Here is a 23,378-nt window from a genome sequence, read left to right on the forward strand (position 1 = left end):
GGGAGTGAAAGGGTCTTGTCTGCTGAGGCTGGACAAAGCTAACCAGGGCGGCAAGGGCAGAGGTGCACTCCCCTCCCCCTTCGCCGCTTCTTGGCTTCGATACTGGGTGTGGAGGGCTTATATGTCACTTACCCATGCCCGCTAAACATCCTTCTCAAAGTCGCATCTCTACCAGGAGCCTGGAGAGGTTGTAGAGAAGCACTATGCTTTGTTCAGGGGAGAGAATCCATGAGTCAGGAAGCCAGAGATAAACCTGTGTCCTGAACTGAATAAGGAAAGGATTTTGACTCATGGTAAGAACATGGCATGTCCGACTTCAAAGAAAAAGGACAACCTCCGTTTTGATCTCCCTGACACCTAGATTTCACAGGATGGCGACATGCCAGGTACTTTTTTGGTTGGACATTTTGCATGGGAGATAGTGTATTCTTAGTTGGGATGGAGTAAGGAGCCCTGAATGCTTTTTAAAATTCCATACTAAAACTGAATTGGGCCTGATGGAACCCCTAGAATGTTACTATTAAGGATCAGAGTTTTGTGTCAGTTGGGACAGAGACTCTTCTGTGCAAGCCCCTCATTGTCAGATGAGGAAACTGAGGCCAAAGGAAGGGCAATGACTCGCCCAGTTTTCCAAGGCTGGTAAATAGTAGGTTGGCAGCAGCAGAGCCTGGAACTCCATGGTTAGGCCATGACCAAACACAGCCGAGTGAGCAAGGCCAGGTACTGGGCAGGGCAGCCCACGGGTAGCCTGTGCTGCTCATATGGGAAGTAAAGCAGGAATTAGAGTTCTCCAACCCAGGGCCATTAGGCACAAGCCCTGGATGAACAGCAGAATCACCTGGGAGAGTTGTTATCGCAAACGACAGATGCCCGGACTCCACCTGCAGACTGGTTGTCCCTCTCCCACTTTATATGTTGAAGCCCTGACTCCCCTGTGTTTGGAGATAGGGCCTATAGGGACGTGTGGTATTGTGGTGGAATAAGCATCTTTTACAGAAGTGTACATTAGACTAGGTTGTTTCCTAAGCCTTTTCATGTGTGTTGCTCAGAATATTGTTGGGGACTGGAGAGGTTGGGGTGGAAGCCCAGGAGAGGCAGTGTCCCTCCTAGGTCATGTCAGATGAGGCATAGTCAAACGTGTGGGGTCTGGGTAGCACACTGCCGGGATTCCACAAGCATGAAAGCGAGAAAACCACCCAAATATGAAACAAAGATTCTCTCCTACCCCCATGACGAATATGTGAAAATCATCTTATTTAACAAAGATACTATCTTGTTCCCCACTTACCTCTAGTCTCCTGCCAGCAGACGTCTGCACACAGGCAACCACAACCACATACATGTACACACATAAGCCCACACACAAACATACGCACACTGTTGCACTCAGCTGCTGCAGTCAGCCATCACAGTGGCTCGATTAGACAGCAATGTGTTCCTCATTCCCTGCCTCAGGTTTTTTGCTTTGAAAAGAGGTTTAAAAAACCTTTTTTTTTTTTGTTTTGTTTTGCTTTGCTTTTTTAAAAAAGGAAATTTCTTTCTTCTGCTAGCTTTTCAACTAGGAATCGAAATGTCCCCCCTGGGTTTTGAGGTGGAGGAACAAGTCTGTAGCCTTCCGTGAGCCTCTTGCTGCTACCAGGTGGAATCTGGACAAAATAAATGACGGTAATCATATTTTCTTGTTCTCCTTTAGTTCCCCGTAATCCTGCATGTCCCTGACCCCTCACACATGGAAAGAAATTCGTCTCTGGCCTGGGTGAAGGTCTAGAATGGTGAGCGCTCCATCTGGCCCGCCCGACTGCCGTCCCTGCGTTCTCCTGTCCCTCCCTGGCAGTCCATCCATCACCCTCCAACCTCCCTGTACCCCACCCCTCCGCACCCCTCTCCCGCTCCGTGGGGCCTGGGGACTTTGAGGCGAGAAGGACTTTGGTGAACTTCTGAAACATGCAGAGCACGTTTGGGTTCTGCCAGAGCTTCCTCTGAAGGCTGAAAGCTTGGAACTTCTCCAAGACAATGGACAAGGGCAGGGCGAAGGTCAGGGAAACATCATTTCTCATTTTCCTTGGCGGGACTCTCCATCAGTGCTATGCCCTGTGCCTCCTGGCTCCTGGCTCCTGGCTCCTGGCTGGGTGTTCATCTCTCAGCTGCCTCTGCTGGTGGTCTCAAGCTGAAGAGGTCTCCAAACCTTCCACGGGGGCCAGGGGGGCATTGAGATCTGCTGCCCACTGCTACTCTGGGTTGCCAGGGCATCTGGGCTGTTCCTGCGACTGGGCAGCAGCTGTTGAGTAAGCCAGGCAAAGCCATGTAAGGTGAGAATACATGTGTTCCTCTGTCCTGGAGACTTAAGGAACCCCAAAGGTTGTCTGGCTTCTTCATTTAGCAGGATGACATGCCCCGAAGTGAAAGATGAGTGTGTGCAGAATCCCATCATCCAAAACCCTGCCGCGAGGGCAGCACTAGCAAAGACCCCTCCACAGACACATCCATGTGCCAGCCGCTGCTGGGGCAAACGGCAAGTCCCCAAAGCTAGGGGCACGGGGGACATGCATTACATGGAGAAGCAGAAGCTGCTGGTGCACCCGTGACAGCTGCTGGCTGTTTTCCAGTACTGCAGGGCTCCCTGCAGCAGCAGACGAGACCGTAATGCAGAATTTGGAGTTGATTGGTATGGACAGAAAACAGCCTTTGCCTTGCCAATATACTTGAAGCTCTCGTTAATTCACACATTGCTAACTGGATGGCGTCGATAGAGTCTAAATGTAGCAGAGAATTGAGGAAATTACCTACATTATTTAACTCACAGGAAACACTTTTGCTCAACCAGCAGGATATTTCTTTCTGGTCGAAATAATTGGGAACCTTGAATTATATGGTGCTATGAACTATGTCCTCCCGGAATTCATATGTTGAAGCCTTAAACCCCAGTGTGACTGTATTTGTTTTTTGTTTTATTGAGACAGAGTCTCACTTGATCACCCAGGCTGGAGTGCAGTGGCATGATCATGGCTCAGTGTAGCCTTGATCTCCTGGGCTCAAGTGATCCTCCTCTTTCAGCCTCCCAAGTAGCTGGGACTGCAGGTGTGCACCACCACACCTGGCTAATATTTGCATTTATTTTGAAGAGATGGGGTCTCACTATGTTGTCCAGGGTGGTCTCAAACTCTTGGGCTTGAGTGATCCTCCAGCCTTGACCTCCCAAACTGCTGGGATTATAGGTGTAAGCTAGCACACCCACAATGTATTAGAAATAAGGAAGGAATTAAGGGTAAATGAGGTCATTTAGGGTGGAGCCCCAATCCAGTAGGATTTATGTCTTTATAAGGAGAGATACCAGAGAGCTCATGCACTCTTTCTGTGCCAAATGAGGACCTAGGGAAGGAAGCCATCTACAAGCCAGGAAGAGAGCCCTCACCAGAAACTGAGTCAGCTGGCACCTTGGTCTTGGGCTCCCCCAACTCCAGAACAAAGAAAAATAAATTTCTGTTGTTTAAGTTACCATGTCTATGGCATTTTGTTATGGCAGCCTGAGCTGACTAAGATACATGACTGTTTAACTCACTTTAGTTGGCATTTGGAGACAGAGCCCGTATTTCCAGAAGAAAACAGTTTCCAGAGGCATTTCCCCAGAAAGATATGGCTTTAGCTTCTCTCTTACTCTATCCACTTTATTTCCAGTATATCATGTGCTAGAAATATGGAAGCATGCAAGGTGTTTTTATTCTATCAAAAATTAAACTGTGCTCCCCATGTGTTCTCACAGTGTTTGGGAACTGGGAAAGTGGGATTTGTAAAGCCTTGTTGCTGGCCTCTGGTATTGGATAGTAGACAATGTAAGTATCATCTTTAGAAGATAAAACATTTTATCTAAACAGAGCCTTATGATCGTGTCATTGGGTTGGAAACGTTGCTTTCAGTCTGCAGTCACAGACAAGAGGGAGCGAGTCAGAATTCTTGCCTGAGTTCCCCAGTTCCCCAGGGATGAGAGCAGCAATCACAGATTTTCTCTCCATCCCTCTGGCAGCCCTAGGACGTCCCTAGACCACCACGCAGGTCCTCAAGCTGCCTGCCTTTTGTGTGCATGTGTTTCACAGTTTCACATCTGCTGTTAGAACCAGAAATATGTTTTTGTGGCTAGCTTGAATGTAAGTGCTTCTGGGAATGTGGCAGCAGGACAGTTTTCTCTGTGGTGATGTGCCAGGAACACCGTAAACCCTCAATAGATGTGTTGCATTGGCTTGAACACAAATACACACCCTGGGTGCTTACATTTGCACAAAACATTTATTTTCCAAGGATGTTCTCATTTACAGCACCTTTGACTGGCATGATTTGGGCCTATTCTTTCAAGAATGAAAGAACTCATCTAACGGAACTGATGGATTTTATTGTGAAAACCACTAACCATGGGAATTAATGGAACAGGGGGAAATTCCCTTTACACAGGGAGACAGCTATTGTGCCCATCTCTCAAAAGGACAAAGGATAGTTTAATAATTACAGAGCAGCTTGCTTTACCTGATGTACCTGGAAATGACTAGAATGCATCGCCCCAAAATCGGTTTGTAATCACCCAGAAAAGCAAAAGAGGGTACAGAACAATTAGAGCTGGCTTTGTGTGAAGTAGCACATGTCAGAGCAGATGAATTTATTTCTGTGAGGGAGAGCGGGACTGAGTAACACAAGGCATGTATAAAGGATATTTGGGCTTCTGGAGCCTTTCCGCATGATGTTTTCATCATCAGGCTGGGAAACTTTGGACTGAGCCATGCTACTGTTAGGTACAGAGTGAGTTTTTAATAATTCTGCACCAGGCTGGGCATGGTGGCTAACGTCTGTAATCCCAGCACTTTGGGAGGCTGAGGTGGGCAGATCACCTAAGGTCAGGAGTTCGAGACCGCCCTGACCAACATGGTGAAACACCGTCTCTATTAAAAATACAAAATTAGCTGAACGTGGTGGTACGCTTCTGTAATCCCAGCTACTGAGGAGGCTGAGGCATGATAATTTCTTGAACCCAGGAGGTGGAGGCTGCAGTGAGCCAAGATCATGCCACTGCATTCCACCCTGAGTGACAGAACAAAACTCAGACTCAAAAACCAAACCAAACCAAATAAACAAACAAAAATGACAACAATAATTCAGCACCAGTCTGGAGAGGAATACATTTGAACATTTGATTCAGACCTCACAGAGGCCCTTGGAGCAATGCCTGGCATATAGTATCTACTTGATAAATAGTTTTAGAAAGAAAACAAATGAACTCCTTTAAACAGTAAGCTCTAAGGATAGAACAATTTTGAATACATTTTAAACTGTGGTTTTGGTATGAAACGTTCCTTTCAATAGCTTGTAGATGTTGTTTATTTCAGTTTTTGATATATTTCTTCATAATTAATTATAAAAAGTTTTCAAACCTGTAAAAATGTTGAAAGAATCATACAGGGAAAACCACCACTAAATTCTACAAGGAACATTTTGCTGTACTTATCAAATCACCTATGCATCTAACTATCCAGCTCTCTCATCCCACACTCCAGCTTGGTTTTTGGATGCATTTCCTGGTAAATTACAAACAAGTTTTGACGTATTTTAAATAAGGGGTTCAACCAAGGGAGTGTTTCTTAATTCTAATGTAAATTTTGAAATTATCTTTTCATTGCTTATTTCCCTTTATTAGAGTATGAACCAAGAACATGCCTTCTAAAATTTCTGCTTTGGGAAAGTTTTCTTGATGGCCAAGCACGCAATCAATTTTTTTTTTTTTTTTTTTTTTTTTTGAGACGGAGTCTCGCTCTGTCCCCCAGGCTGGAGTGCAGTGGCCGGATCTCAGCTCACTGCAAGCTCCGCCTCCCGGGTTCCCGCCATTCTCCTGCCTCAGCCTCCGGAATAGCTGGGACTACAGGCGCCCGCCACCTCGCCCGGCTAGTTTTTTGTATTTTTTAGTAGAGACGGGGTTTCACCGTGTTAGCCAGGATGGTCTCGATCTCCTGACCTCGTGATCCACCCGTTTCGGCCTCCCAAAGTGCTGGGATTACAGGCTTGAGCCACCGCGCCCAGCCTACGCAATCAATTTTTGTAACATGGATACAAAAGATGTATTTTCTGCTTGTAGGAAACACAGCTCTCTCTCCATGCTTATTGTTCTTGTCAATTACACAATTCAAATCCTCTATATCATTACTGATTTTTCTCTGCTTGCTTTGTCAAAATCTGAATGATGCGTATTGAAATTTCCTTTTATAATGTTAAAAAAGCTTTTCTTGCAATTCCATAAGTATATGTCTTCTATTTGAAATACTCTTCTCCACTATTCTATTGTAGATCCCCTGACACACTGCTACGGTCCATCTGGTGTAGCTATAGATCAAAAGATTCATTGCTCACCCCCATTTCCTTTCCCCTGATCTTTTCCTGTCTTCAGGTGTCTGGTCTGAGTCAACTGACATTTGGTTAACTATTTTCTATTTTCATTGGCTAGGAACACTGATATTAAGATATCCTGAATCCTTGCATATAGGCAGAGAGTAAGAGATTTCATGGCCCGATAGCATGGATAAACTTCCTTTAAACCTCTGATCTTTCCCCTTAGGATTTTCATCTTACTGTGTTTTTGCTTTTTGTTGTGAGTTTTTGGTCTTTTGGGTTATTAACTTGGTTCTCAGCCATGATCACCTTCTTTTTCAATTCACAATGAATTTTAAAATAAAGATATCAAGTATCTTAGCATGAGCTGCCATATCAAAATACCAGAGACTGCATGACTTAAACAACAGAAATTTGTTTTCTCGCAGTTCTGAAGGCTGGAAGTCCAAGAGCAAAGTGCCAGCGTAGCCATTTCTGGTGAGGACTCTCTTTTCTGCAAAGACACAGAGAGAAAGAGATGGGGGAGGAGGGAGAGAAAGACAGAAAGATCTCTGATGTCTTTTCTTCTAAGGGGGTTAATTCCATTATGAGGACTTCATCTAAATCTAACGGTCTCCCAAGACTCCATTTCCAAACACCATCACGCTGGGAATTAGGGCTTCAACGCATGAATTTTGAGGGACACAATTCAGTCCATAGCATCAAGTTTTTTTTTTTGTTTGTTTCTCCTAAACTTCTAGAACATATTATGGGTGCTCTACTTAAATCACCTTGGGGGTTCTCATTAGTTCTCTATTATAAGTTATTATCTGGGTCTTTCCTGATTTGTCCCTCAAAGGGAGCCTCCTTATTCAATTGTTCCATATTCGGCTCTTCCTCCTTGTCTCTTTCTCTGTCTTTCCCAGGGCACTGAGTCCTCTTAAACAGTTGCAGGTGTGTATTTTTTTTAACCTACTCACTTGGTTGTGCCTTTAGTCCCCACATTGGCCAGGATGTTGAGGCCTCCTGAGCAGTAGCAAGCTGGTGAACACGCAGTGAGAAAACTGGAATGCTGTTAATTCCCCTTGAGTGCAGTGGGGATGATGGTCCTCCCCTGCCACAGACCTGCACAGTGTGCACAATTTAACTCAGCCCTTCTGGGATCAACAGGAATGGGCAGGCCCGTCCAGAGCCACTTGGGTCACAGGTGGGCAGAGGAAGAGCTTTCCTGAAAACAATCACAGGCTCTGACGCCTGAGGTCCTCAGCAATCCAAGTATGCCTAGGGCCTGAAGTTGCTGCACGCCCTTGTTTGTAGCCACAGGCTCCTTAGCTTTCCCCAGATGCCAACCAGAAGAGAATCTACATCTGCCCTCTCCTCCAGGAATGCTGCGAGACCTTGACCTCAGATGAACCCTCCAGGCCCTTCCAGCTTGATTAGTGCTGGGTTTTAAGTCAGAGAAGGGATCTGAGACATATGCTCCTACCACCATCTTCTCCCAATTTTCTCAAGCCCATGCTCTTAGCATAGTGGGCATTCTGTGGCAAATAGGCTAACTCTGTGCTAAGTGTGTTTTGTGTTACTCTTCTGTCATGTTCGGGGATGGAATGCTCTACCTTCTATCAATAGAGTTGGGAGAAGTATAAGATTGGGGTGAGGGAGACATCCTGCAAGCTGCATAAAGAATCAAGGTCACTGACATTTTTTTTTTTCTTTTTTTTTGAGACAGCGTCTCACTCTGTTGCTCAGGCTGGAGTCCAGTGGAGGTGATCTCAGCTCACTGCAACCTCCACCTCCCAGGTTCAAGTGATTCTCCTGCCTCAGCCTCCCAAGTGGCTGGGATTACAGGCACCCACCATTACGCCTGGCTAATTTTTGTATTTTTAGTAGAGACAGGGTTTCACCATGTTGGTCAGGCTGGTCTCGAATTCCTGACCTCATGATCTACCCGCCTCAGCCTCCCAAAGTGCTGGGATTAGAGGCGTGAGCCACCATGCCCGGCCTGGCACTCTTAAAACTCAAGGCATTTTGGGGATCCAGAGGTTCTCTGAACTAGGAATAGAAGAATATTGAAGAGAACACTAGCGAATAATTGTAGGAATCAACTAAGATGCTTTTTAGAAAATATCTGGGATGCCAGGAATATTTCTGGACCAAGGAACAAAGGGATGTGGCAGCCACGGGCAGTCCAGCGATTGGCTCAGCCAGTGTGGGTGTGGGTAGGGCAGTCAGGATAGTACCAGTCCCCAGAGACATGAGAGATACTGGAAATGACTTCTTTCAGGGAAGGTGGCCCAGGCCTGGGACAGTAGGTGACACTGGGTGGGATCAGTATTCCTCCCTGGGTGATGTGCAGAAAGCACATGCTCAAAGTCAACTGGTGGAGGGGGCAGGTGGGGCTAAAATCCTGAGAATGGGATGGCTTTTCTAATTTGGTCACTCAGAGAGCACCATTTTCTAGTTGTCACAAATATGACACAATGCTGGCAGTGACCACTGTGGCAGTCTTGGATAAAATGAAACAATAAAACTAAAGTTATTTTGTGGCATCAAAAATAAGTACATATGAGGTAGGAGGTGGGACTCAACTCCCGACCAAATTGAAGACTGGCTGACATGCCCGCCAGCGCCATGACAGTTCACCCATTCCCTGGTAAAAACACGAAGGTTATCACCCTTTTTCTAGAAATTTCTGAATAACCTGTCCCTTAATTTGCATGTAATTATAAGTGGGTATGGCTGTGACTGCAGACCTGCCCCTGAGCTGCTACTCTCGATGCACGGCCTATGGGGTAGCCCCGTTCTGCAGGAGCAGTCACGGAGCTGTGACTCTGCCGCCCCAGCAAAGCTGTTTTCTTCTACCACTGGTTCACCCTTGAGTTCCTTCCTGGGGGAAGCCAGGAACCTTCTAGGTGGAGCTCCGATTTTGGGGCTCCCCTGCCCTGTGACACTTTGGCAGAATTCTATAATGAGATTTATTACCTGTTGTATGGTCTTGGACAAAGAATGGTGAAAGATTTAAGAAAGTGCCTCATAAGTCTCTATAGTGTCTTACAAAAAGAAAGAAAGTACCTCCCACTTTCTGCCATGCTCGCAAGACTTCAGTGACACAGGCAGTTCTGGTCCATGTACAGATGACAATGACAGTAGGTGCTCAGCAAATACTGAACAAACTCATGCAGGAAGACATAAACCCTGAGCTCTTTTTTTTTTTTTTTTTTTTTTTTCCAGATGGAGTCTTGCTCTGTCAACCAGGCTAGAATACAGTAGCTCAATCGTGGCTTACTGTAAACTCTGAATCTCACATTCAAGCGGTTCTCCCGCCTCAGCCTCCTGAGTAGCTGGGATTACAGGTATGCACCACCACATCCAGCAAATTTTTGTATTTTTAGTAGAGACAGGGTTTCACCATGTTGGCCAGGCTGGTCTCAAACTCCTGACCTCAGGTGATCCACCTGCTTTGGCCTCCCAAAGCGCTGGGACTACATGCATGAGCCAATGCACCCCCGGCCCCTGAGCTCTTTCTGTTTGGATTGATTAGTGTGCTGGTGCCTCTGTCACTTCTGCTCACCTAATCTCCGTGCCAAAGTACAATTCTAGTCTCTCTGTTCCCACTGTGGAAGAAAGATCCTTATGGTAGGTGTCTGAGTAGCTTCAAAGGCAAAAGCTTTGGCAAGGGAGCTATGTTATAGCAATGGGCCATGTGGTGTTCAAGGCTGGGGGCATTTTATGGATGGGAAGGGAAATGTAAAACGTTCACTTTTTGTTAGCAATGTATACCCTAAACAGCTAAAAAAAAAAAAAAAAAAAAAAAAAGATAAATTGTGATTCAAATAATGCCTTGCATATCTCTGCAGTTTCCAAATGTGTTATAATTGAATTGGAGGAATTACTGAGAACAGATGCTAACGGAAACACTGCACCTACCCTACAGTGAGAAAAATGACACACTTCACTCTACTTGCCCAAAATCCATTTAAATTTTAACTTGCTTTAATTGCTGCGTATTTCTAGTGCAATAGAATGGAGGTTTACAGAAAGATCTGATGGAAAACAGTAGGTTTTGTAAAGGGCTTCATGGTTTTCACGTGTGATCAACATAGCCACACCCACTGCCACTGACTATCCAACAGGGATGTGCATTTCTTTGCGTTTCTTTTAATAGAGAAATGTTATCACCGACATATCTCATCATTATTTACATTCTAATCACCCTCCAGTGATGAATTCAGAATGCAAGCGTTTTTCATTAGTCAGTTTGCCATGGCAACTCGAGTTGGGGAAGGCCCTTCTGCCGGCGCCGCCACTGGGCCCGGAGCAGACCTCTTTCTTCCTTAGCTATCATTGATCTCCTGCTAGGAGACTCATCTTCTGATGTGCACTTGGTGGCAAATGGGACCAGAAAACCCCTACAAATTCTCATTTGGAGAGAAGAAAAGATGGTTTGTCTCCAGTCGTTGGAAGTACAATTAGATATTGATAGACACAGACAAGGCTGGAAAAGCCGGGCGTTAATAAAAAACTGTAAAATCTTGTTTCATCTGGTCCAAGAAGGCTAAATGGAGTCTATCACTGTTGACCCCGACTGAGCTTCCATTAGCATGGCAATTCTTAAGTCGCCACATCTTTTGATCTTTTAAAAAGGGGCCTGGGTTTTCAACCAGTTGTCAGGAATGACTGAAATTATTGGTGTAAAAAAAAAAAAAAAAATCTGACTTTCATGATTTTGTTGGCAGCTGCAGACAAAGAAAAGGTTTGCAGGTATTCGTGGGGCCAGTATAACTTAGTACATTTTATACACGTTTTGGGGAAAATATACAACTACTGAAGAACAAGTGAGCAGTAAAGCAGGTTTTACGACAGTCCAAGGGCTAATGTGACTCATTCATGACTAGATTCACTCTTAGTTATTCAACAAAGAGTGTGTATTGGTTGTAGACGGTCATGTCTATTATCCGATGTAAAACTTACCTTCAGGAGATTTTTAATATAAGGGAGAAGAGAGGGCCATCCACATGGCAAAAAAATGAGAAACATGTATAAACACATGCAGATACATATATGCGCACATAGAAATGGTGGTAAAAATATCCAGCTGTTACAAGCATTATCCAAGGAATGGGAGTGAGTGGAGTTTGAAAGGAGTAATCTGATAAAATGTCATAGAGAAGGTAGTCCTAGAATAATCGCTCTTTATTTTAATGATGAGAGATGTATACATAAATATAAAGTTTAAATATCATAAATATATAAAAGATAAAATGACAATCTTCCATATTACCACCCCCTAAAATAGTGACGTGCAGAGAGCCCCACCTCTTTAATACATATCTAATTATGTTACCAGAAAGGGGTCCCGATCCAGACCCTGAGAGAGGGTTCTTGGATCCCATGCAAGAAAGAATTCGAGGTGAATCCATAAAGTGAGAGCAAGTTTATTAAGAAAGTAAAGAATAGAAGAATGGCTACTTCATAGGCAGAGTAGCGGTATGGGCTGCTCAACTGAGTATACTTACAGTTATTTCTTGATTATATGCTAAACAAGGGGTGGATTAGTTGTGAATTTCCTGGGAAAGGGGTGGGCAATTCCTGGAACTGAAGGTTCTCACCCTTTTAGACCATATGGGATAACTTCCTGATGTTGCCATGGCATTCGTAAACTGTCATGGCACCAGTGGGAGTGTCTTTTAGTATACTAATGCATTATTCTTAGCATATAATGAGCAGTGAGGATGACCAGAGGTTACTTTCGTCAGCATCTTGGTTTTGGTGGGTTTCGGCCAGTTTCTTTACTGCGTCCTGTTTTATCAGCAAGGTCTTTGTCCTGTATCTTGTGCTGACCTCCTATCTCATCCTGTGGCTAAGAACACCTAAGCTCCTAGGAGTGCAGTTTAGTAGGTCTCAGTCTTGTTGTACCCATCCCTTGTTCAAGATGGAGTCACTCTAATTCAAATGTCTCTGACAACTATGTATTTTTTCCAACTTTTTAAAATGAAAATGGGATGGGTTGGATGCGGCGGCTCATGCCTGTCATCCCAGCACTTTGGGAGGCTGAGGCAGGAGGACTGTGTGAGTCCAGGAGCTGGAGACCCACGTGGGCAACATAGGGAGACCCTGTCTCTGCAAAAGAGAGAGAAAACAAGAGAAAAAAAAAATTAACGGGGCGTGGTATCACGTGCCTGTAGTCTCAACTACTCTAGTGCTGAAGCAGGAGGATTGCTTGAGCCGAGACTGAGTTGAGGCTGCAGTGAGCTGTGATCACACCACTGCCCTCTAGCCTGGGTGACAGAGAAAGACCCTGTCGAAAAGAAAGAGAGAGAGAGAGAAAGAAAGAAAATGGGATCAGAAAGAAAGAAAGAAAGAAAGAAAATAAGAAAGAAAATGGGATCATATTGTACATACTGTTCTGCATCCTGCTTTTCAGTAAAAAATATATATATATTGTTAAGTCATAGAGGGATGACATCAGTCATTCTGAAGGGGGAGATATGAGCAAATGGGTATGGGGTGAAGGCAGGTGAGGGAAAACAAGCTTAAGGGCAAACCAAGTCTTGTCTGGGTTATAGTTCTTTCTCCTGGCAAACCAAGTCCTGAGCCTGTCACTAGGCTGTTGTTTAGGCTCAGGGTTTGGGATGGCCAGGAGAAAGAACTGTAACCCGGGCAAGACTTCACATTCATTAATATGATCATATGTATTAAGAGGAAATCTGAGTTGATTTACATTTCAATTTCATTCAAAAGGCCAGTGGGAAGTAGTGTAGTCTAGGAGATAAGCAGTTCTTGGTGAAGGTGATTCTGTTTATAAACTGAATTACAGGAGAAAGAAGCAGAGGGCAGGGTGGCAAAGGAGGATATGCCAAGATGGGCCACACCACCCTAATGTGAACACGAAAAAGGAAGAAGGACCTTGTGTAAGGGAATTAAAATCCAGTCACTTTCTTTTTTTAAAAACAAAAAACAAAACAAAAAAAACTACCCTCTGCTGCTACTTTTCTTTTTGTAAGTCTAATCGGTGTGTCCTTCTGAATTCAGCTAAGGTGACGTCTCACCCAGAGAAAGGGTTCATCTCCTCTGGCCTTTTCTGTTTCTTCTCTTTTCACACCAGTTTTGGAAAAGGCAGGGCCCTCATGTGGAGGTAGTAGACAAAATGACAGTGCAGGTTTGTGCATTCTTTCAAAAGAATTCTTGATTTTTGGCTGGGCTCTGTGGCTCGTGCCCATAATCCTAGAACTTTGGGAGGCCAGGGAGGGTGGATCCCCTGAGGTCAGGAGTTCAAGACTGCTCAACGTGGTGAAACTGAGTCTCTACTAACAATACAAAAATTAGTGGCGCATGGTGGCGTGCACCTGTAATCCTGGCTACTTGGGAGACTGGGGCAGGAGAACCACTTGAACCCGGGGGGTGGAGGTTGCAGTGAGCCGAAATCACACCACTTCCCTCCAGCCTGGGCGAAAAGAGTGAAACTCCATCTCAAAAAAAAAAAAGAATTCTTGGTTGTTTTGAACGTGTCCTGTTGGCTTTGTGGTGTGGAAATGGAGTGAGAAAATGGCTCCATCGTGCTGTTCATGGGACTGACTGTTCCCAGCAGTGTAGAAACCTTCCTGTTTTATGCTTAGAGCCCGATTCCAGAGTCCCTTTATCTATTTGTTTTGATTGCAAGCAAAAACATGCAGTCTATATATAATCTGAGGATTCTGCTAAACAGTTGTCAGAAAAACAACGGAAATCCTAGTTGCTTGTGATTTCGTTACACGGGCCTCGTAATTGAGTTAGTGAAAGATGCATTTATTGAGTGCGTCTAGAACAGAGGAGGCACTTGCTGTGGCCTAAGGACAGGTGAGGTAGAGTACACTTTGTACCAGTTATTGCTGGGACATGCGATTGAGTATTCGCTGTTGCAGATATTCTGTTTATCGTATTTCACACAAGATTAATTCATGGTTTTTTTATGCTTTCAAAGCAAAAGCTAAACAATACAAAATGTACATACTAGATTTCCATGTCATAAGTAAACAAACTTTTTTACAATCATAATTTTTAAAAACCTAATGAACCTATAATAAAATATTGAGAAAAATATCTTCAGTCCTATTAGGCATTCTGGGAGAACCTGGGGAAAATTTTACTTCTCCTTCTGTCAGATTTGTTTGATTATACTGTAACTCATTAGTGGAACGGTTCCTATGTGTCAGCTGCTGAGCTAAGTGGTCACAGCACATCATTTCTCATCTTCACATCAAACCCTTTGGGACGGGTACTATTATGATCCCCATTTTACAGTGTGTTATGTGAACCAATGGACTCCACCAAAGAAAAATAGAACATGAAGAATAGAAAAGTTTTGCAGTCATTTCAGTTTTTCACGGAGCCTCTGTTTTCCCCCTGAACAACTCTGTCCCTTGACCACAGCTTCTTTGAAAACTAGCTGGGTGTGGTGGCTCACACCTGTAATCCCAGCACTTTGGGAGGCCAAGGTGGGCAGATCACCTGAGGTCAGGAGTTCAAGACCAGCCTGGCCAACATGGTGAAACCCTGTCTCTACTGAAAATACAAAAATCAGCTGGGTATGGTGGCGCATGCCTGTAATCCCAGCTACCTGGCAGGCTAAGGCAGGAGAATCACTGCCTGGAGGCAGAGGCTGTGGTGGACCGAGATCGCACCACTGCACTCCAGCCTGGGCGACAGGGCAAGACTCCATCTCAAAAAAAGAAAAAAAAAAGAAAAAAGAAACCAGGGGTTTTGTGCTGTGACCTCTGCTAGTTTCACCCTAGCTCACTTCCCAAGCATGTGGTTTCAGTTATGGCCTAGGTAGATTATTTTGCTCATTCACAGCTAGCTCATACCTTTCTCCTGAGCTCCAACCACACATAGCCAGTAACCCCTCAGTTTCTCCAAAGATGTCTAATGGCACTGCCAACCAACTGAACATTCTTTAAACGGAATTGATGGTAGCCCCTCTGGAATCTGCCTTTCGAGCACTCCCAGCATCAACAAACATGCTGCATTCCACCAAATTCCGTAAGCAGAAATCTCCTCCATCTTTGTAACTTTCCATTTTCAATCAGTTACCAATTTCTATCAATTTTGCCTCTAAAGATAGTTAAGAATCTTACAGCTTCTCTCTATCCCCACTGCTATCACCCCTGACCAGGCTTCCTTCATCTTGTCTGTGATTCCTGCCATAATCTTATCTCAGCATCTTTGAGGTTATGAGTTATACATATTTCAGTCTTCTGTTTACTCCATTAACTGTGTTTCTTTAGAATTATGTTATGCTCTTCAATAAGTTTAGCTCCACTTTCTCACAGGTTGGGTTTTCCCCACATGTCTGCTGCTTCTTGGATTTCAACTACTTATTTTTGAGATTCTCTGTTATGCTGCCCGCTTGGTTCACTTCAGCTCACCCTGGGTGGTGATGGTGCATTATTTGGAGAGTTTGTCGTTTGCTTTTGGGCGCTCCCTCTTCCTTCTGTGAGTCCTGCCTGCCTCTCTGCTCTCATGCACATACTCATTCATTCATTCAAACTCAGCAAGCAACAACTCTTTGCCAGACACCTTTCTAGGCTGGGGGATCCAGCAAGGTATTGAATTGAATGACTGCGATAGCCACCCAAGGTTGAGGGTAGGGGAGAGAGTGCCACAGATCTGTCAATATTTCCCTGAAGCTGGCTCGGACCCTTGCACTGTTTGGATCCTTGGCTCCAGCTTTGAAGCTTCTTCAGTTTCTTTTGGACTCTGATTTTCCCTATAAAACTTACCCTACTTAGATCCATCTTTTAGGAATTTATTGTCACTATTATTTGAACATTTCTTTTTTAGGGCTTGGCTAATGGGTACAAAAATACAGTTAGATAGAAGAAATAAAATCTAGTGTTCAGTAGCACAATAGGGTGACTATAGTTAACAATAATTTATCATATATTTCACAATAGTTGGAAGATTTGTAATGTTCCCAACACAAAGGAATGACAAATGTCAAATGTTTGGGGTGATGGGTTTCCCAATTACCCAGATTTGATCATTGCACATTGTATGCATATGTTAAAATATTACATGTACCCTATAAATATGTACAGCTATTATATATCCATTAACATATGAACAACAAAAATAAATTCCTTTATTTAAAAAATAAAATTTTTTCTTAAAGTAGGTGCTCAGTCATCCTTTGTGAGCTAACCCTCTGAAAGAGCCTTCAAGAATCCATTCCTGTCCCACTACCAGGTATCGTTCTGTCAAGATCACTCATCATCCTCAAGTTGATTCTATCATTTGCCTGCTTTAAACCCTTCAGAAATATGCTAGTTCCCTTAGAACTAGGTCCAAAGTTCTTAACATGGGTCTACAAAAACCCAGATGACTATGGCCTCTGCATACCTCATCTAGTACTATTTTCCACCACATCTAGCATTCGCCTATCCTGAGTCTTCTTAATTTCTGAAATATGCTACTGTTTCAGCCACTACATGTTGACAATGTTTCAACTACCTGGAAAAGTCTCCGTTCCTTCCTTTATATATATTTTTTAACCTAACTAAAGTCTGACCTTAAATATCTCTGATTCCAGGAAACTTATTCCAGATCTTCCATACTAAGTCAGGTCTCCTTTAATTGCAATAACTTGTTTAACTATTGTATTTAGTTATCATTTTAAGAGGGTCTGTCTTCCTTGCTTTACTGTAGACTTTAAGACTATAGAGAACAAAGTCAATATGACATTTTTTTCCCCTGGCATATTGAAGAATTAAATAAACATGGTTGGATAACCAAATTGTATCTATATTTACATTTTTTATGGCTCACTGAATTATATTTAGGGCTATCCAGAATAACTTTTTGTGATGGTAGAAATGTTCCATATCTGTGCTGTCCAATGTGGTATCCAATAACCACATGTGGCTACTGGGTACTTGAAATATGGCTAATGCCACATTAGTCATATGGCTAATATGGAAAAATCCTAAAGTGTTTCTAATCTTAATTAATTTACATTTAATTGACTAGAGGCTACCATATTAAAGTGCACAGGAAAGGTATTTCCACCTTCTAAGTCATTTTTCTGTTTTTCTTTTTTCTTTTCTTTTTGAGTTGGAGTTTTGCTCTGTCACCCAGGCTGGAGTGCAGTGGTATGATCTCAGCTCACTGCAACCTCTGTCTCCCGGGTTGAAGTGATTCTCCTGCCTTAGCCTCTCAAGTAGCTGGGATTTACAGGTGCCTGCCACCATGCCCAGCTAATTTTTGTATTTTTAGTAGAGACGGGGTTTCACCATGTTGGCCAGGCCAGTCTTGAACTCCTGACCTCAGGCGATCCACCCACCTCGGCCTCCCAAAGTGCTGGGATTACAGGCATGAGCCACCGCACCCTGCTCTTTGTTTCTGATTATCTTTTTCAAGGATGTTTATATGGTGAACAGTCTTGGAAAAGGGAGATGGTGTCTCCCTGTGGAACAGAGGGCAGGCATGCTTATTGCCCATTCGGATTCCCTAAACTCAGCATTCTTCTCAAGAAACATAACCTACTACACGTGCAAGTGGCATCTGGCCCTCCTCACATCACCCTGTGGGATTTGGAGCTTGGGGGGCTGACTTAAAATGCCAATATTCCAATTCCTGCTACTGCTTTGAGTAAAAACTCTCCTCTGTTGCTGACCCAGAAATTTTGTGTCTTCTACTAGCCTCCATGAAACGGTGGCAGACTAACTTGTTAGCTTCTAAATGGGGTCAAATCTCACGCCCTTCACAGTTCTTGACACACAGACAAAACTTAAGCTCTTAAGTATTTTGCTTAGGATGGTTTTCAAGTTTATTTGTTTCCTCGATGTTCTTTTTCTCCTCTTTCTTAAACTACCAAGGAACATTTTGCTCCTGTTAATGCTGTAAACTCAACTTTTTTGATTTATAAATAGCAAATGACAAGAGAATTCCATTCTAAAGTAACAGAATAACTTTAAAATGTGTCTAATGAGTAGGAGATGTTATTTTTCACACTATCTCCAATTCTCGCACAGTTAGGCATCTGAATAGAGAACGACTGGAATGCCTATTGAAAAGTCATGTTTTGCCTTTTTATCTTTACCAACACAAATTAAATTGATCTTGGAATCTATTTGTTTTTATTATATGTATAATGTTACCTGGTAAATCACAATGGTTATGATATTTTCCTAGACAACAAAGGGAGATTTTCCTTTTTAATATTTCATAATGCCTGAAAGAAATCCCCAAACACAAGATTTCCAATGCAAATGAATTCAGCAAATATTTACCAAGGCCCTTACTCTACTGATCATTGCTTTGTGATAGAACATCTGAGGAAATGATGACTTTTTAAAAACAATATAGTCAGTAAAAAACAATTTTTTTTTTTTTTTGAGGTGGAGTCTTGCTCTGTCGCCCAGGCTGGAGTGCAGTGGCGTGATCTTGGCTCATTGCAAGCTTCACCTCCCGGCTTCACGCCATTCTCCTGCCTCAGCCTCCCAAGTAGCTGGGACTACAGGCACCCGCCACCGCGCCCGGCTATTTTTTTTTATTTTTAGTAGAGATGAGATTTCACCATGTTAGCCATGATGGTCTCAATCTCCTGACCTTGTGATCCGCCTGCCTCAGCCTCCCAAAGTGCTGGGATTACAGGCATGAGCCACCGTGCCCGGCCTATAGTCAGTAAAAATTTTACTAAGATAAGGCTATGGAAAATTCTAAAAATTTTGTGGATATTTGTCTTGACATGTTGGTCTTTTGGATCCTGGAATCTAAAAATTTAGCTATTGTACTTGTTAAGTCAGATTCCTCAGAGTTGCTTTACTGCAAGGTGTGGCAGATTGTATTCTCCAAGAGTAGCCATAGTAATATTTCTGGGGCCCATTGACGGCTGCAGTCTTTTTCCCTTCCCCTTGAAACTGCGCAGGATTTTGTGACCTCTACAAATAGAATATGGGAGAAAAGACACCGGACAGGACAGGACTAGGGTGACATGAGTGAAACATTGTCTCTCCTTGGATGCCATACATAGGGGATACTAAAAAACTCAGTCATAGACATTGTGCACCCAGAACATCTGAGACAGGTCTCAGTTAATTTAGAAGTCTATTTTGCCAAGGTTGAGGATGCGCTGTGACACAGCCTCAGGAAGACACATGCCCAAGGTGGTCAGGGCACAGCTTGGCTTTATACACTTTAGACAGGACATGAGACATCGATTAATATATGCAAGAAGCACATTAGTTTGGTCTAGAAAGGTGGGACATCTTGAAGCAAGGGCAGGAAGCTTGGAGGGAGCCTCTAAGTCATAGACAGGTAAGACACAAAAGGTTGCATTCTTCTGAGTTTCTGATAAACCTTTCCAAAGGAACCAATCAGATATGCATCTGTCTTAGTGAACAGAGAAATAACTTTGAATAGCGTGGGAGGCAGCTTTGCCCTAAGCAGTTTCCAGCTTGAGTTTTCCTTAGTGATTTTGGGGGCCCAAGATATTTTCCTTTCACAAAAGAAATAATATTTTAACATAATATTTTAAAAAATCAAAGTTAATGCAAAAACTCCATGATAAACAAAATATCAAAATGTTAAATACAGACAGACTCTATCACTGCATGGCTTCTGAGTTTAGGTTATAAAAGGCCAATATGACATTACGTAGTCTGTTCTCTCGTGTCTGTCTGTCTGTCTCTCTCTTTCTCTCTCTCAGTCTCTCAGCATACTCATCCCTGGAGCCCAGGCACCATTTATGAGGGAGTGTAGGCCGTGTGGAGGAGCAATGTATTGTTTCTGCTGACAGTCTGAGCATCACCTACAAGACCTGTGAGTGAATAAGCCTTCAGGGGATTCATTCCCAACCTCTTAGTCTTTCAGCTGAAGCCCCAGGCATAGTGAGCAAAGATAAACTGTCCCCACTGTGACCATCCAAATTAATGACCATAGAATGTGTAGCATATTTGTATTATTTTCTAGCATGAAGTTTTGGGATCATTTGTTATACAGCTACATATGTGCATATACAATATGCAATGTACAGCCTTGTATATTGCAGCCAAGGCAACTGCAACACAAGAATACACAAAATTGGGTTAGCTTGTGAGTTGCCTTATCTAACTCTTGGATGCGCTGGGTCCTGGCTCTTTGGATACTAACATGTACTCTGGGTTAGAGTGATCTGGACATGCAGTCCAGCATGGCTCAGGGAGTACACGCTGGGATCGTGTACCCCTTACAACGCTCCTAGGAGAAGGTTTGGTTATTGGTTTGTTGCAACCTGGTGTGTACCCTGGTTATGGGCTGAATTTTGTCTCATCGGCAAAAGATGTATTGATGTCTTGGCCCCCTCTACTTCAGAATGTGACCTTATTTGATAATAGGGCAGTTGCCGATGTAATTTAAGATGGGGTTATTCCGGAGTAGAGTGGGTCCCTAATCCAATATGACTCATGTCATACTGGACGATGACCATGTGAAGACACACAAGGAGAAGATGGTGTGAACCCAGAACATCTGAGACAGGTCTCAGTTAACTTAGAAAGTTTATTTTGCCAACGTTGAGGACGCACCTGTGACACAGCCTCAGGAAGTCCTGACGACACGTGCCCAAGGTGGTCGGGGCACCGCTTGGTTTTATGCATTTTAGGGAGACATGAGACATCAATCAATATGTGTAAGAAGTACATTGGTTCCATCTGGAAAGGCGGGACAACTTGAAGCAAAGGCAGGAGGCTGGGAGGGAGCTTCCAGGTCACAGATAAGTGAGACACAAATGCTTGCGTTCTTTGGAGTTTCTGATGAGCCTTTCTTAAGGAGGCAATTAGACAGGCATTTATCTCGGTGGGCAGAGGAATAACTTTTAATAGCATAGGAGGCAGGTTTGCCCTACGCAGTTTCCAGTGTGTTTTCCTTAGCGATTTTGGGGGCCCAAGATATTTTCCCTTCATGATGGCCATGTGCTTGGAGTGGCATCTACAAGCCAAAGAATGGCAGAGGTTGTGGTTAAACAGCAGAAGCTGCAGCAGGCACGGCAAGCTCCCTCCTAGCGCCATCAGAGAGAGCGTGGCCCTGCTGACAACTGATTCCAGAATGGTGAGACAATACATTTCTGTTGTTTTAAGTCCCCCAATGTGTCGTACTTTGTTATAGCAGCCTGAGCAAATGAATCTAACCCTTACGAGAGGAGTCTGCCCCAAGCTATCTCAGAGGCAGTGGGTCCCTCGTGTACATCTTACAGATAAGATGGTTTTTGCTATATCTGTGGTAACAAGTTTGATTTAGCTTGACACGCTAGCTGTACAGATGATGAACATTTGAGGCTTCATAGATTTGGTCTGCAGCCTGACCATTTTGGAAAAGCAAAACTGCTCTTCTCTTCTCCTTTCTTTTTCCTTTTTCACTTGAAGTTCTCTAATAACAGTGTCTGACATAGGGTAAGCCCACAATAAATGACGATTCCTTTGTCTAGCCATCTACCCCTAATTTCCTTCTTCCTTCCTTCATCAGTGGGTTGGGACCTCCATCTTCTTGGTTTCCAGATACATTTGGTTTTCATCTTAAAAAACAAACTTTACTGGAGCCTTTGGCTTAATTTCCTCTCCTCAGTCATTACTACTTCCTGTATTTCATTTTCTTTCTCCCTTCTGCTTTCTTCACTTTCTTTCTTTCTTTCTGTTTTTTTTTTGGTTTTTGTTTTTGTTTTGAGATGGAGACTCGCTCTGTTGCCCAGGCTGGAATGCAGTGGCACGATCTCTGCTCACTGCAGACTCTGCCTCCTGGTTCAAGTGATTCTCGTGCCTCAGCCTCCCAAGTAGCTGGGATTACAGGCATCCGCCACCATACCTGGCTAATCTTTGTATTTTTAGTAGAGGTGGTGTTTCACTATGTTGGGCAGGCTGGTCTCAAACTCCTGACCTCAGGTGATCCACCCGCCTCGGCCTCCCAAAGTGCTGAGATTACAGGTATGAGCCACCGTGCCCGGCTGCCTTCTTCATTTTCTAATGTTGGCTCTTGACTGCATTCTCCAAGTCACACTGATTCCCGGTGGCCTTGCCTCTGTCCTTATCTTTCTCTTTGCCTTTGTTTGTCCCCCACACACTTCCTGTTTATAATGTTGTCTACTTATGCCATAGCTATTTGCTTCTTTTTGTTTTTAATAAATCTTCTCCTAAAGAATAACATAGCTACCAAAAAGTGCTCATATTCTTAGTGTATAGCTTGGAGAAGTGTCACAAAGTGAAAATTTCACCTGTTTCAGGAAAAAACTCTCGCATCATGTTTTTCCTCTGTTTCTCACACCGTCAAAATCGACACACAAGACTTCTGTGACCAAATGTATGGGAGGTTGCCCCATCACCAGGCAGTGAACAGGAGGTGGGTGTCCTCCAGTTCAGTTCCAACACTGTGTACCTGGAGGTTGCATCAGATCCCACAGGTTGATCCCACAGGCCCCCAAGATTCCCTCTGACCACCCCTTCAGACACCAGTTGCAAATCTAGGCCTCTGGAACTTCTGACTGACAGGCTTCAAGTTGGGGTTCCTATGACCCCTTCTTTGGGTTTGCCGAATTTGCAAGAATGGCTCACAGGACGCTGAGAAACACTTACTTAGGTTTACTGGCTTATTATAAAGGATGTTACAAAGGATACAGATGATGAGATGTGCAGGCGAGGTATGGGCAAAGGGGCACGGAGCTTCCATGCCCTCCCTGGATGCACCACACTCCAGGTGAAACCACCTTTGCAAAATTATGACTGAGACAGTGAAAGAGATCTAACCTAACCAACTCCATTTTGCTTCTAACCTTTAAGTTGTCCTCATTCATTCCTGGGCATAGGCTGAACTAACTTTGGGAGGAACTTTATAGTTTACAGCTTAAAATAAAGATGATAATAGCCCTTTCCTAAAACAAACCTCCTTGCCTGGGGACTAGATTGCCTTTGTATGACTAACAAATTAGCCACAAGATTAGAAATTATGGCTTAGGAGTCATGCACCTGGAGACTACAAGATTCTGACCTTCCATCACTGCTCCTGAGATCAGTGCTTGAGATATTTTGCAGACC

General features: G+C 43.7%; 1 long non-coding RNA gene across 2 annotated transcripts in view; it reads left to right on the top strand.

Moving 5' to 3' along the window:
- The window catches only part of LOC123569846 (uncharacterized), a 291,198-nt gene that overhangs the window by 44,588 nt on the left and 223,232 nt on the right, over positions 1-23,378 (top strand). Inside the window, exon 3 of one of the 2 annotated variants that reach the window (XR_006693670.3) lies at positions 1,551-1,665. The exons of the other annotated variant lie outside the window; for it this stretch is intronic. This is a non-coding gene — a long non-coding RNA (uncharacterized lncRNA). The remainder of the gene's footprint in view (positions 1-1,550; positions 1,666-23,378) is intronic. 2 annotated transcript variants of the gene reach the window in all.

Source organism: Macaca fascicularis, chromosome 17 (genome assembly GCF_037993035.2).
Source record: "Macaca fascicularis isolate 582-1 chromosome 17, T2T-MFA8v1.1".
Classification (NCBI taxonomy): Eukaryota; Metazoa; Chordata; class Mammalia; order Primates; family Cercopithecidae; genus Macaca; species Macaca fascicularis.